Raw genomic sequence first — 15,053 nt, forward strand, 5'->3', positions numbered from 1 at the left:
CATTACAATATATTTATTGGCAATATGCCAAATACGATAAAGCAAAGTTTCAGTTTTAATAATTAGTCTGTTTTTTTAATTGCTATACAATAATTTTTTATGGAGTTATGAAAAAGTCAGACTGTTCTTTTACTTAACTCGCGAGTAGCAAATCATTATGTACTACTACATTAATATTTCACGCACATACACATAAATTTTTGTAAAATAACTAGCATAGAATTAGACTCTAGTATAATTAGAAGTGTAAATCTAATTCCAAGAACACGATAACAGTTTATGGTGTGTTCTACTAGTTTACCTCCAACTTCGTAAGTATAGATTGTAGAGCTTATGTATACCTACTTACTAAACAAATGTTGTCACAACTTGGCAATTCTAGACGATGACCAATATGAATTAAACTATGAAATGATAGATTTTAATTTCAAACTTTTGTCTTTTATGATCTAAATTCTACATTATAGTTTAATATTAATGCGTATGTTTTAATTCCGAAAAGGAATTTCCAAATCTGTAAAAGTAATATAAGCAATCTTAATCTACAAACATTATTGCAATTAATCGGAAAAACAGACGACCTTAGCGTTCTCTCCACTGATCTCTTATGAATTTATTGCAGAAACGTACTTGTACATTGTATTTGCGATAACTTTAATTTTCTTTTTTTAATTTTATTTTTCTCTTAATATAAAAAAATTCTGATCCAGAAATTTCCAATCACTAATTAACATTTCAACAAAAATTACACTCAGAAATTTTATTTTATTGAACAACTACATTTAACACAAAAAAAATATACTCCCTATTTTATGGATCCCGAATTATCGTCTTCTCTAAAAAGTAGAAAATGTATTCTTTTTACGTGATTCAAAAATAATAAGATTTACGTCATTGAAAAAGCATTCATACATCAACATTTAATAATGCAATCTCTCAGCAACGTTCTGTGTTAAAGTTACAAAATATGTGTATATAGAGGACAGTGGTCTATATCGAATCATGTTCCAAATATAGGACTTTTTTAATTTAAATGAATACAATGGCGTGCTATTTATAATATGAAGTTATATGACATCAAACATGTGACAGCAGTTTGACAGTTCCCAAATATAACGTTCATAGAATAGACGCAAATAATATGTATTTTCAGCCATCATGCGAAAATTTAAAACAAAAAAATCCTTGTAAATCATTATTTGAAAAATGTTAAAAATTTGAAAGGTAATTTACTTAAGATAATTGAGGAGAATTTAAAAATATCAAGTTTTGTGATCGATAACTTCTGCGGTTATTATTGTATAAAATTTGTTCCAAAGTTTGAAAGGACTCGTGTCCAAATCGGATCTTTTTTTGGGTGTTCAAATTGGACTTATAATACAGTATATAGCTTACAGGCCTGATGTAGTAATGATGATCAACCGACCAGATCTGGTCCAAGGAATTAAATCAGTAAAATATCATGAATCATCAAACTCAGATTAATTGAGTTTTATCGATTTTAATTCTAATATAAACTGTTAGTAATTTTTTTCCTGAGTAAAATTTTTATCTTTGACTGTCAAATTGCATTTTTACTCAATATTAACAAAAATACATTAAAACATTTTTAAATTCTATCTAAAAGTCCATAAAAATAGCAGTATCCGATTTCGACCAGGCGATGATATAGTTTGAAATCAATAGTTCCAAATCGGACCAGAAAAAATGTTTTTATATTTTCCTCCACCATCCCTGCCAATTTTATCGGCAGTCCTCTTTTCTTTGTAAGTATACTCATCTATAAAACAAACGAACTACTAATAAATTTAGTAGCCCGTTTTTGCAGGTAAGTATATCTTTAATTTATTTTTTTATTTTTGTCTAATTATTTTATTGTATTCCGCTAATGAAATTGCAATAACTTTTTTAAATATTATTCTTTATTGTATTATTATCATTTATACAATTCGAGATTACAATTATAATAATTATTTACACAATACAATATACAATTATCAATGCTGTTCAAAATATAATAAAAATGATAATATAGGAGAATAATTAACAAATTTTAGTAATAAAAGATTATACGAAAATGTCGAAAATATGATAACACAAATTTTTCTAAATCAATGTTTAATAAAATATTGATAAATATAGAAGAAATACTAACAACAATTAGATCGTATTTACTATTAATTTGCAAATATAAAACTTAATAATATCGCGATAAAAAATAAATATGTTTATAACAGCATTTCATCGTGTTCAAAATAATTATCTCAATAATTTCATCATATCAAAGTCCCTCTGCCTTGTAGTACTCTGGTTAGTATCCGATACAAAGAAGAACAATCTTCAGTGAAGAGCGAACTTAATGTATTCTGATTCTATGTCAAATTCACAAGATCCATTTGCAAAGAACAGTTAAGCATCCGTGAAATATCAGTGATCTTGTTACAAGAGGATGTGCATCCCGAATCTTTCAGATTACTTACGATAATAATAATTTGGATAGCATGTCAATTACAATTACTATTTTATCACATCTTTAATATAATATTAAAATTTACGAGAAAATATGTTCTGCCACATTAATAAAAATCACTTCTTATTAAAAATAAACGGATAGAATGATTTCTTTACGGAATAGTGGTTACGAAGGAATATATTTAATAAAATAATAAAATATATGCATTATTTTAATTTTAATATGTATGAGTACAAAAGTTTCTTGGGTACCAACTGTTTGAGATAAATCGAATCTGATAATAATAGGATTTTAAAGAATATACTTTTATACTAAAAAATTTATTACATAAAATTTAACAATTCCTTATTTTTTGTATTTTCCAAAAATTTAATTATTAATATTAATTAATATTAATTATCCCGTTAATATAAGGGTACCCATTCGACTTATCTCGAATTTTTTTGTACTCACATAATTTTAACTAAATTCGTGTATTCATGACAACATTATTAAAAAAATATAAGACATTTTGGTAAAAATTATCTAAATTAAAAATCAAAATATGTTAAATATAATCTTATAATCTCTGCATATATTTTATCATAAAAAAAATATATATACATATATATAAAGTAATAATTAATAATATTCTGAGTGGTGGGATGTCCAAAACCTAAAAACGATTTTTTAAATGATAATTAGAAAATTAAATATGTGTGGCGGGATGTCCAATAACCTAAAAATGATTTTTTAAATGACAATTAGAAAATTAAATATACACATTCGTAACCACATTTTTATTAGAGCAATTATCGAAAAATAAGCAAATTTTTTGTATAAAAATTAAATTTACTTAATAATTAAATTTATTTAATAATTTACTTAATAATTTGGACTTAAATAAATGATTATTATATGTATATATTTATATTAATCATATATAATACTAAATTTCATTTGTTATTAAGACAGTACTATTACTAACATTATTATTAGTGGGAGAACATTTAATAAAATAAAGAAAGTATTCACAAAAATTGTATGCTAAAATATATCATTAAATTATAATTTCGCAACTTGGCTTTAAAATATATAGCAATTATCATTGACTCATTAGGATAAAATTATTACTTCCAGTAACTGCAGACGAAAAAACTCGGGATTAATTCTGATCCTGTATAAGAATCTCCGAAGAGACACCAAACTAGACTTCGTGAATGGACTTCACGAAAAGCGACGAGAAGTAACTCTCCATGATGAAAATAATTTCGACTTTCTATCGGTACAAAACACGTAATTACTGGCACATATTGACGCGAAGGACAGCGATGAGGCATTTGCATACAATAAATTGATCAAATATACTTGTAATTCTATAATATTAAAAATGTAAATGTCAAAATGCAAGCAAAAAGTTAATATTTAACTTGCCTCAGTTAAAGCTCCAATCTTCAGGACTTATTTAATAAATTTGTATACTAATAAATATAAAGAAAAATTGATCATTATTTTAACATAAAAATTTTAATTAGAAGTTACTTAAAATTATTAATGACTTCTTAATTCAAAATAAAATCTAATTTAAATCTAATTTAATAAAAAAATTTCCAAATTAAATATTTATTGAACTTATTAAATTAATAGATTTTTGTTATTATATGTTTCGTCAATTTCGTATAATTTACATTTAAATTACGCAACAATTTGATTTACTATGATAAAACAAATGCTATCTATATTAAATAGATATTCAATACGGATATATATATTCCAGTAAATGAATAACTTATTAGTAATCGTTGGCAAATTACAAAAATAAGTATATATGATAGCATTTATCTGGACATAGTTCACATAAATTTTGCAATACATATCTAATACTATTAGGTGTTGGAATTAATTCGTAGCGTTTTTAATGAAAGAATGTTATTTATTTCACATGAGCATTAAAAAATACATTAATGAAAGTACTTCCCATCACTTGTAAAACGCTACGAATTAATTCCAACACCTAATATTATAAGTACATACATTTATTTATAATATAATTAATTACAATATACAATATATAATATACAATATATAATATACAATATAACACGTTACATAATTTGGATGCGTACAGAATTTTATAAAAAAGTTTAATTTCAGGGTAGCTGAAAAATCAATAAAATTTGAAATTAATTAATTTTATTTTTATATTTGATAATTGGATGCTCTGATAGGAGAAACTGGAAAAAGTAACACGGATAAGTTGTAACACTTATAAGGGTAAATTGTAACACTTATATAAAAACGTTACAAACAAAAAATACAAAAGCGTAAGGAAGAGATAGAAGTTTATAATATATTTATTAAACTTCTGTCTCTTTCTTATACTTGCATATTTTGTTTATAACATTTTTTTATATAAGTGTTACAATTTACCCTTGTTACTTTTGACTTCAATCTTCCCTAATTAATAAAACTTAAAATTAATTAAAAATTTTATTCAAATTTTAATTCCTCCTTTCCAATTATCAAGTATGTACATATGATGTGTTTATTTCTACCTGTCTATACTTATCGTCCTACTTACACCGTCCCTACCTATTCATACTTATTATCCTACCTACCCGTATTTTTATTTATTTGCCTATTCGGATATATTTATATTACCATCCACGTTTACCTACATTACTTCATAAATGAGTAATAACCGCGAATATAAATAACTGCATTTATTAATGACTGCATTTATCAGAGAAAGTAGCTTTTCAATTGTTGTAAAATTCTTTAATACGATTGGTTCTTGCTTTGGTTCCCTATATGTTTTAGATGTCTAAACCAATCATGTTGAAGAATTTTATAACAGTTGCAAAGTTACTTTCTCCGCTAAATATAGTATAATATATCAATATCTAACCATGTTCTATCGCTGATAAATTCAGCGGGATGAATTACGATTATATTAATCGTAATCATACACTGATAAAAAAAAATTAGCTGTTGCAGCAAATTAAATGATGAAATATGGAATAGCATTTTTAATTGGCTATAGCAGCCAATTTTTGGTTGCAGCAGCCAATTTTTAGTTCGCAATGTCAGTATAGGATTTCGATAGGTTAACTAAAATTGGCTGCTGCAATCAATTAAAAATGCTATACCATATTTTACCATCTAATTTGTTATAACAGCAAATCCTTATTTTCAGTGTACTAATAATAAATAAGTAATAAAGAGTAATAATTAAAACAGGCTTTCAATCTTTAAAATACAAAAAAAATTAACAAATATAAAGGATTAATGAAAGTCAGCGCAGATAATCAAGCGCAAGTTATGTAGATTAAAAAAAATTTACAAAACTTGCGCTTGATTATCTGTGCTGACTCTCATTAGCCTTGTTGTTTGTTGTTTTTTTATGTTTTAAATAAGCCATAATTCAAAAAATATAAGAACTCGCAATTTGCGAGTAAGTTACCCTCCCGAATATCCAGTTTACCTTTTAAAAATTTAGATTGGTGTTACACACCAATCTACCTTATACACAGATCCTCTTCTTTCTTCTGGCCAGATTGATCTCACCTTTCGTTGCTCCTGGCCAATATTCTGGTTTCATATTCCAGAAATCGAATAACAAGGAGAAGTACTCCTTTTTGTTGCCGGCTAACATCGCCGGCAATAAGCGTAAAGATTTTACGCTTTCGATGCGCGAAACACGAACGCGTCGCGAAGGGGCAATCATATTAATGAAATGAACTAAATATTAATATGGATAATTATCAATAATAATAATAATAATAATTCCTTTAATATATTATACGAATAAATATCGCGATTATACTTTATTTCGCATTTATTAAAAAATTAAAAATATAACTACTCGATTAAAAATAAATTTAAATTTAAAAAATCTACACATCAACAATGCTTTGATTTCAAGAGTCTCAAATATTATGAAACTAAATTAAATTTCTTTATATATAAACTTTATAATGTAATCAACAAAACTTTAATTTAAAAATATATGACGAAAAATTACTAAATCGATTACAATCCGACAAAATTCAAGGTCCATGTACGTATTTTTAACGATTCGAACGATTCGTTGCTGAATCTCATCTCAAAACATGCGGAGATGAAAAATTCAGATGAACGATGTAAGATCCGAAAGGGATAATTTTCCCTCACGTCAATAAATATATCTCTATTGTATTTTGTATACTATTAGAATAATTTTTTGAATGATTTATTATATTAAAATTAAATATTTTAAATATGCAAAACTGAACACGATTTTAAATAATTATGGAATAAAATTCTTCTATTTCTTGATATAAAACGTATTTTGGATCTTATATCATGTTACTACTTTAACTGGTATAAAATCCAGTTACTACATATGGATAAGTTATAAAAAATCAGGCTAAAGTCAGTGCATTGAAATAAACAATAATAATTAATAACCATAAAATGTCTCTTATATAAAAGCGAGATCAATATTATATGCATTACATTAGAATTTTCGTTGTTATTTCATTAGTAACATATATACAAATAAGTATAAAACAATAGAAGGAATTTAAAAAAAAATAGTACACATTATACATATATGTGTATGTAGATACTGCTTTTCTGCACTACTTGTATAAAACTTAATCCTGAATGAATATTTGGAAATAGGATAGATAGGAAAATTAATAAAATAGTATTTGTTTGTTACACTGTAACAAACACTTTTCCATGTTATAATATTTATAGATAACAATTTCATTCATTCTAACTATTATTTTATATAAACTTTATATTTTTTTATTTTATATATTTCATATATAAATATATTATTTATATAGTATTTCATATATTTTAAAAACGAATATTTTATTCTTTTTTATTTTTATTTTCAAGTATATCAAGATATATTCCCAGGAAAGAGTATTTTATATATAATTATATAAAATCATATAAAAAATATGTATAATTTTATATAAATGGACATTAGCCTCATCTGAACTTTTATTACTTTTCATTTTATTGTGTAAATGAAAATATTTTATATATAATTGTATATATTTATATATAATTATATATAAAATATGTCCATTTATACACAAATATATAAAATTATATATAATTTTATATAATTATATATAAAATATTTTTTCCCGAGTAATTTAATATTGTATAAAACATGACCATCGAAACAACCTATTTTTTATTATATTTTTAAGTTTGAATTACTTAGTGTCAAACCGAGCTTGAGTTACAAAGCGTTTACATTAACATACAAATTTACAATTAATAAATAAAATTTAAGCTAAATTAAATAATCTTCCTCAATCTTTCCTAAATAGTTTTACTTTATTCTTACAATTAAATTAACGAGATGTTGTGTAAAAGTGGCAACATATAGGAATTACACTGAAAGAAAAGATTGGTTGCTGCAGCAAATTAAATGGTAAAATATAGCATAGCATTCTTAATCGGCTACAGCAGCCAATTTTTGGTTGCATTAACCAATCGAAATCCTATACTGACATTGCGGCTAACACAACCAAAAATTAGTTGCAGTAACCAAAAATTGGCTGTTGTAGCCAATTAAAAATGTTGTGTCATATTTTACCATCTAATTTACTGCAGCAGCCAATCTTTTCTTTCAGTGTAGAAATAACTCAAACTGGGTTTAACGTGACATTATAAAAACAGTGCATGCACAATATATTCAATAATAAGAAGGTATCCAGGATTAAGTTTATCCTAATCTGTTCTAACTTATCCATTTTAAGACAACGGATGTATGGTATGCTATACATATATTTATCCGTATATTTTCGTTAAATTAATGCATATACGCATTTATAGATATATAATATATTAATAAAATTACCACACATCCGTTATCTCAATAAAAATATTAATTCGTCACTCACCGACCCGACGCGCAACAGCGGAGTTAAATCTGCAACGTCGCTACGATGATTCTGTAACATAAAAATATAAAATATAAATTATAACAAACTATAAAGAACACAAACAATATTTAAAAAAAAACGCAAAGTTCTCTTAAAATAATCATATAATTTTCAAAATGTATAATTTTTATAAGCATCGAATTTTTTAATTCATCATTGAGTTAGATGTTTATAAAATAATTATACGTTTTTAAAACGTATCTTAAAAATTCGTATATATGAAATTTCAAAATAATTTCAAAATAATCCTTTTTCTAATTATCATTTTTAAATCATTGTAAAATAAAACGACTCCAGAATAGAAGAAAGATATTGATTTTACATAAGTAAAAAATGATATTTACCGCAAGGTTGCTCCGCCGGTGCCTGATGCCTCTCCCAGACCTCCTCCTCCTCTCAGAATCGGGTTGACATCCTCTCGCACAGGACACTCGCGTAAAACACTCGCGAATAGCACACTATAAACGCGCGCGGACTATTCATTTATAAAGTCTTTCGCGCGACACTGCGGCACTCCACGTTTACAAAACCCATGTCAGGATTGCTATTTCGATCGGTGGAATTAACACCACAAGTCGACGAGTACTCGCAAAACACACGGTAAACGCCAAACAAGAGTTAAGCCCCACACGAAAGAAGACGAAATCGATCGTATCGAGTCCGTCACCTCTGGTTTACGCCTACATCACATTTAACATTGACTCAGTCATACGCCCTAACTGCTAGTTCTAGTGGGACACAAGTGGTGCTGTACCACGAGCGATGCCAAGAGACTGGTAGACGTGACAAGCTCCTCTAATAAGAGTAAAGTTGGTACCATCGCCGATTGTCTAACAATCTAGACAATTCAAGAAATGGATTCCAACCCCTCGTCACGAGCTAGCCTTTTACAAGACTACTAGAGCTAGGCTCTGACTAAGTCATATTAAACGCGAGAATCATTTAGATGCTGATAGATAAACGCAGAGAAATGAGCGCCCGGCCAGAGTTATACAACTCCTTTTTGAGCGACTCACCAGGGTGGAATTCTGTAACTCGTTATGCAATCGTTATGTGCTCATAACAACTGCATAATCCGGGTTACAGAATACAGACCCAGAGACGAATCCAAGCCAATCGATTGTTTCTTACCGCTAAGGGCCGAACCGTTTGTCGGCAGACAGAGCGTGTTCCTCAATCAGCCGACAGCAACACGTAGTTGCTAACCGCGCGAACACAACACCATGACGAAGCGTGTGACATTACGCGGCCGGCATCACCTCGTGCCCGGGCACTTGGCGTGAGAGCATTGCAGTGACCGTGACCACTTAAGCAACGTCCCAATGAGAGTTCCGCTTTCCTGTCGAAACATCGAAGATGTAATTCCATCATCGAACTAGAATGCCATTCGAATAGGTTTTGTTAAAAGTCCATTAGTCCGATAACTTTGACGGCACTCCCGAAGCAAACGCGCGACGCGACGAACCGGCTGCGGTTCGTTCACTTTCAATTTAATCGGCGGACGAGGGTACGTTAGCTTCCCCGTTGGATTTTTACACGAAGAGAATGATTTTATTCAATATCTAAAAATTTATCTAGATATATCATTCGGATAAATCCGAAAATTTTTAGAAACTTGAGAAAAACCGTTCTTTTCGTGTAAATATCCTTTGGGTACTGAGCCCTCTCACCACGTCAAGGTGTACCCGTGGGAGGGATAATCATCTAAAAAATATAATATATACAGCTATTATCTATTATATATTTCTATGCAATTATCAGTTGACTTTTAGAAATTAATATCAAACACACATCAATTCATCACCATTGCGAAATAAAGGGTTGAATTTCTTATTACGATGTTTGTATAAGATATAGTTAGAGAGTCAATGGATTAGAGATTAATAAAAAAGAGGAATATTTCTTTTACTATCGACGAACAGTTTTAAAGTTACATTCAATTTTTTATCATATCACGAAAAATACAATTCATAAAACACAAAATTAATTAAATTGTTAATTACGCAAATTATATTAACTGTTAAAGTAGGAATCGCATAAATGCGTTATTTGCATGAGGATATTAACGTAGCTTTTTTACGACTCGTATGATACTGTTCAAAAAATAATCGAGAGTTATACCCAAGCGAAACAAAAATGTTACATTTAACAAAAATAATATACTAAAGCGAGACAAAAATGTTACATTTAACAAAAATAATACACTAAAGCGAGACAAAAATGTTACATTTAACAAAATTGTCATCCATAATTATCGCGAAATAAATTCTATTTTTCCATCTCGATACTTTTATGAATATTAATTGTACGAGCTAGTAATCTGTGAGTATTCATAAAGTATAATGTTTCATATTACCTAGCATTTGTCGTGATTACGTTTCAAAAAGAAATGAGAAATAGAGCAGCACGCGACACGACTACTTGTTTGTACGAGTCTCGATAATGGAATGACTGCGTATAACTTCGCATAAACGTAACGCGCCGCCTGCCCTTCCACGCCAAAACAATCCTCAAGGTTGCGTGCCGATCATCTACCTGTCGAAATATTAACGCACATTACAAAAGCAGTAAAATAATTTAGTCGTTACATTTTTAAGATTCTTCGATGAATATGCTTTATTGCACGATCTTTGCTTTATTTCTTGGATTCGTTACACACACAACTCATCCATATCTTAGATATTTAAAATTGTGTTACAATAAATAATTAGTTTGTAATAACTTATTGTTACACGAAATCCGAGCAATGTACGCAATATTTTTAACAAAAGATTCACAATTCATTTTAGCTTTTCGTTACTTTTAAATCATAATCCGATAATTCAATAAATCTAAATTTATCATATGCTTTCGATCCGAAAATAGAGAGTGATATGTAAAGTCGACGTGCTATAACTCATGACTATTACAGAGTACCGGTCTAAAGTACGTAATAATTCGTAATTTCTAAACTATCATATATTTCGACGCCTATTTGAGCGTGTATAGTATAATTATATACGAACGGCAGTCGCTCGACATGTTCACAGGTCGCGAATTATGAGAACTGATCAATTCGCGTTCGTAGATATTTAATTTTCGTGGATTAATGCAACACGCGGAGCGTTTCGTACTACGTATGCCTCACTCCGAGGTCGCCGAGCGAATGCCGAAGTGATGACGTTGTCAAGCATCGCGTCGCGTAGAGAGCCTACAATCAGAGTGACGCCATACGGGTATCACTTGTGATTGGTCCGCCATGTTTTAGCCATTCCCTTCAGTTTTTTAACCGCATTATTTTTTTAATTTTGAATTCATGCTAAAAATGCTCAAAAATTGTGACAAATTAAAAAATGATAATAAATAAATATTGTATTCAAAATAATAAAACTTTTACATATATTATTTATAATATTATAAAATTTCATTTATTTTGTACTATTGCAATATTATACATTTTGTAATATTGCATATTACTTTATACAAAACATTATTTATTGCACATTATTTGCGCTATTAAATGCGCTAGTTTATTATCAATTCTCTGTTCCTACATTTTAGGAGCAAAATGCATCTGTAATAATATAAAAGAAATCAAAAATTCAGAAAAATATTATATATGTACATACCATTTCATAAAATATTATATATTAAATATCGTAATTATCATATTATTTGATTTAGACTTACAATGCAATGATATATAATTGAAAAGATTACGACAAAAAGAGAAAGAATTAAATTCGTAACCAATGTGATGACTATACTTAGTGCCAAGACACTGTCGTGTCTTCAGATATTATAATTAATCTGTGTATATTTTATGTTACATTATTATTTTAATATTTTAAATACATTTTTTATAAAGAATAAATTTCTTTACCTCACATACAGATGAATTTTTTGACGGTGTCCAATTTTTATATTTGCCATTTATACTCTTTAACCAATTCATTCGACGTTCTGTGTCTTTCGGAATTATTTTCATAACATATCCTTTTTTTAATGAATTTTTACAAAACGTATTGTACATCCATATTTCTAAAATAATTTCAATAATTTTATTTTTATCAATGTATTTTTACGTGTCTATGTCGTTCATTTTTAATATAATATCAAAATTTGCGAGGAAATTATATGTTCTGCCACACATTATTACAAATCATCTCTTATTAAAAATAAAAAGATAAAATGATTTTCTTATGGAATGATGATTACGAAGGAATATATTTAATAGTAATAAAATACATACATTATTGTAATTTTTTATATGTATGAATACAAAAGTATCTTGGGTACCAACTGTTCGAGATAAATCGAACTTGATAATAACGAGATTTTAAAGAACTAAGTAGCTTTATGAAAAATTTGTTATTATATATAAAATTTAACAATCTTTTTTTTTCTGCATTTTCCCAAAATTTCAATTATTAATATTTCGCTAATATAAAGATATCCATTCGATTTATCTCGAATTTTTTGTATCCACACATTTTTAATTAAATTCATGTAATCACGATATCATTGATAAAAGAACATAAGGTATTTTGATAAAAAAATTATCTAAATCGACAAAAATCAAAATTTGTTAAATATAATCTCGTAATATATTAGGTGTTGGAATTAATTCGTAGCGTTTTACAAGTGATGGGAAGTACTTTCATTAATGTATTTTTTAATGCTCATGTGAAATAAATAACATTCTTTCATTAAAAACGCTACGAATTAATTCCAACACCTAATATTAGCATATATTTTATCATAGAAAAGTATATAATACACATATAAATTAATAATTAACAATATTCTGGAATGGCGGGATGTCTTTAATACCTAAAAATGATTTTAAAATAACAGTTAAAAAATTAAATATATACATTCGTAATCATATTTTTTTGTTAGAGCAATCATCGAAAAATAAGCAAATTATTTGCATAAAGCTTAAATTTATTTACTTAACAATTTGGATTTAAAAAAATAATCATTATATATATATATCCATACATTAATTATATAATATTAAATTCGTATTGTTATTAAGATATAGGACTATTACTAACATTATTATTACTAGTGGGAGAACATTTAATAAAACAAAAAAAGCGACGAAAACTGTACGTTAAAGTGTACTACTAAATTAATTTCGTAACTTGATTTTAAAATATAGCATATAATTGTCTGACTCATTGACAAAATTATTACTTCTAGTGCAAGACGAGAAAACTCGGGATTAATTCCGATCCTGTACAAGAATTTCCAAAAAGATACCAAACGAGATTTTGCGAACGGACTTTACAGAAAGCGACGGGGAATAAGTCTTCATATGATATTGTAAAAATAATTTCGACTTACTATCGGTACAAATCACGCATTCACTGCATCAACATAGCATCCACTTGACGCGAGGGATAGCGATGAGGCTTTCGTACATAATAAATTAATCATTAATATTTGCAATTATTTAATGTTAAAAATATAAATGTAAAAAACAAACAATAAGTTAATATTTAACCTATAGTACCTCAGTCAAAGCTCGAATCTTTACTGACTTATTTAATAAATTAAATAGACGAAAAATTGACGATTATTTTAAATATTTAATTAAAAGTCACTTAAAATTTATTAATGACTTTTTCATATTCACAATAAAATCCAAATTAAAAAAATTTTTTTAATTAAACATCTATCAAATTCGTCAAATTAATAAACAATTTTGTCTCAAGAAGTAAATGTCAACTACATAACAAATATCCATTTTTTTGCAGTGCTCCTGATGGAGATGCCTCCTTTTGCCTACAAATCGATTGCCTACAGTATCATTTGCCTGCCTCACTTTTGTCGACAGTTTGTTTTTAAACACATCCCTATCAACATTATTTTATAAATGTATGATAACACCGCTAAATTACATCATATATAATTTTAATTAATAACTCGCAATTATAAGATTTATTAAATTTTATCTAACACGAGCAATAAGACGAATAAAAAAGTCATTAATATATTTATCTCTTATGCCCATTTCCACCAACGTAGATTAACTTTAATCTCAACTTAATTCAATTTACTCTTCGTCTTTTTCTAATTCTAAAGAAAAAGACAAAGAGTAAATTGAAGACCGAGATTAAAGTTAATCTACATTGGTGAAAACAAACATTAATCGTTCAACTGACCCAACAATTTGACCACATCAAGATCCCTCCACTTAATGGTACGATTATTATCCGCTATAAAGAACAATCTTCATAGTGGAGAGCGAACTTAACGAATTCTAATTCTACGTCAAATTCATAAAATCCATCCGCAAAGAAAAGTTTATTAAATGATCCGTCAAACTAACGCTCTTATTACAAGAAGGTCTTATTACAAAAAGGTATGAATCAAGATTCTTCCAAATCGCTTACGACAGTAATAATTTTGACAAAATATCAATTACAATTATCATTTTTATCGCATCTTTAATATGATATTAAAAGTCACATACCGTGAGAAAATATGTTCTAAATTTCAGTAAAATTCATAAAAGTGTTATTACTAAAAATCATCTTTTATTAAAAAAGAATGAATAAAATGATTTTCTTATGGAATAGTGGTTACGAATAAATACATTTAATAATAATAAAACACATGCGTCATTGTAATTTTTTTATGAATAGGTACAAAAGTTT

At 27.5% G+C, this 15,053-nt stretch overlaps 1 long non-coding RNA gene across 1 annotated transcript; it reads right to left on the minus strand.

The window, feature by feature from the left end:
* Positions 1-653: 653 nt before the first annotated feature.
* LOC147907113 (uncharacterized) lies at positions 654-14,047 on the minus strand. Its single transcript, XR_015547818.1, has 3 exons — positions 12,269-14,047; positions 8,751-11,959; positions 654-8,415 (listed from the first exon to the last, which is right to left on the minus strand). It is a non-coding gene; the product is annotated as an uncharacterized LOC147907113 (long non-coding RNA).
* Positions 14,048-15,053: the final 1,006 nt, after the last annotated feature.

This window comes from Acromyrmex echinatior, chromosome 16, assembly GCF_024713525.1.
Source record: "Acromyrmex echinatior isolate Ae372 chromosome 16, ASM2471352v2, whole genome shotgun sequence".
In the NCBI taxonomy this organism is placed as follows: Eukaryota; Metazoa; Arthropoda; class Insecta; order Hymenoptera; family Formicidae; genus Acromyrmex; species Acromyrmex echinatior.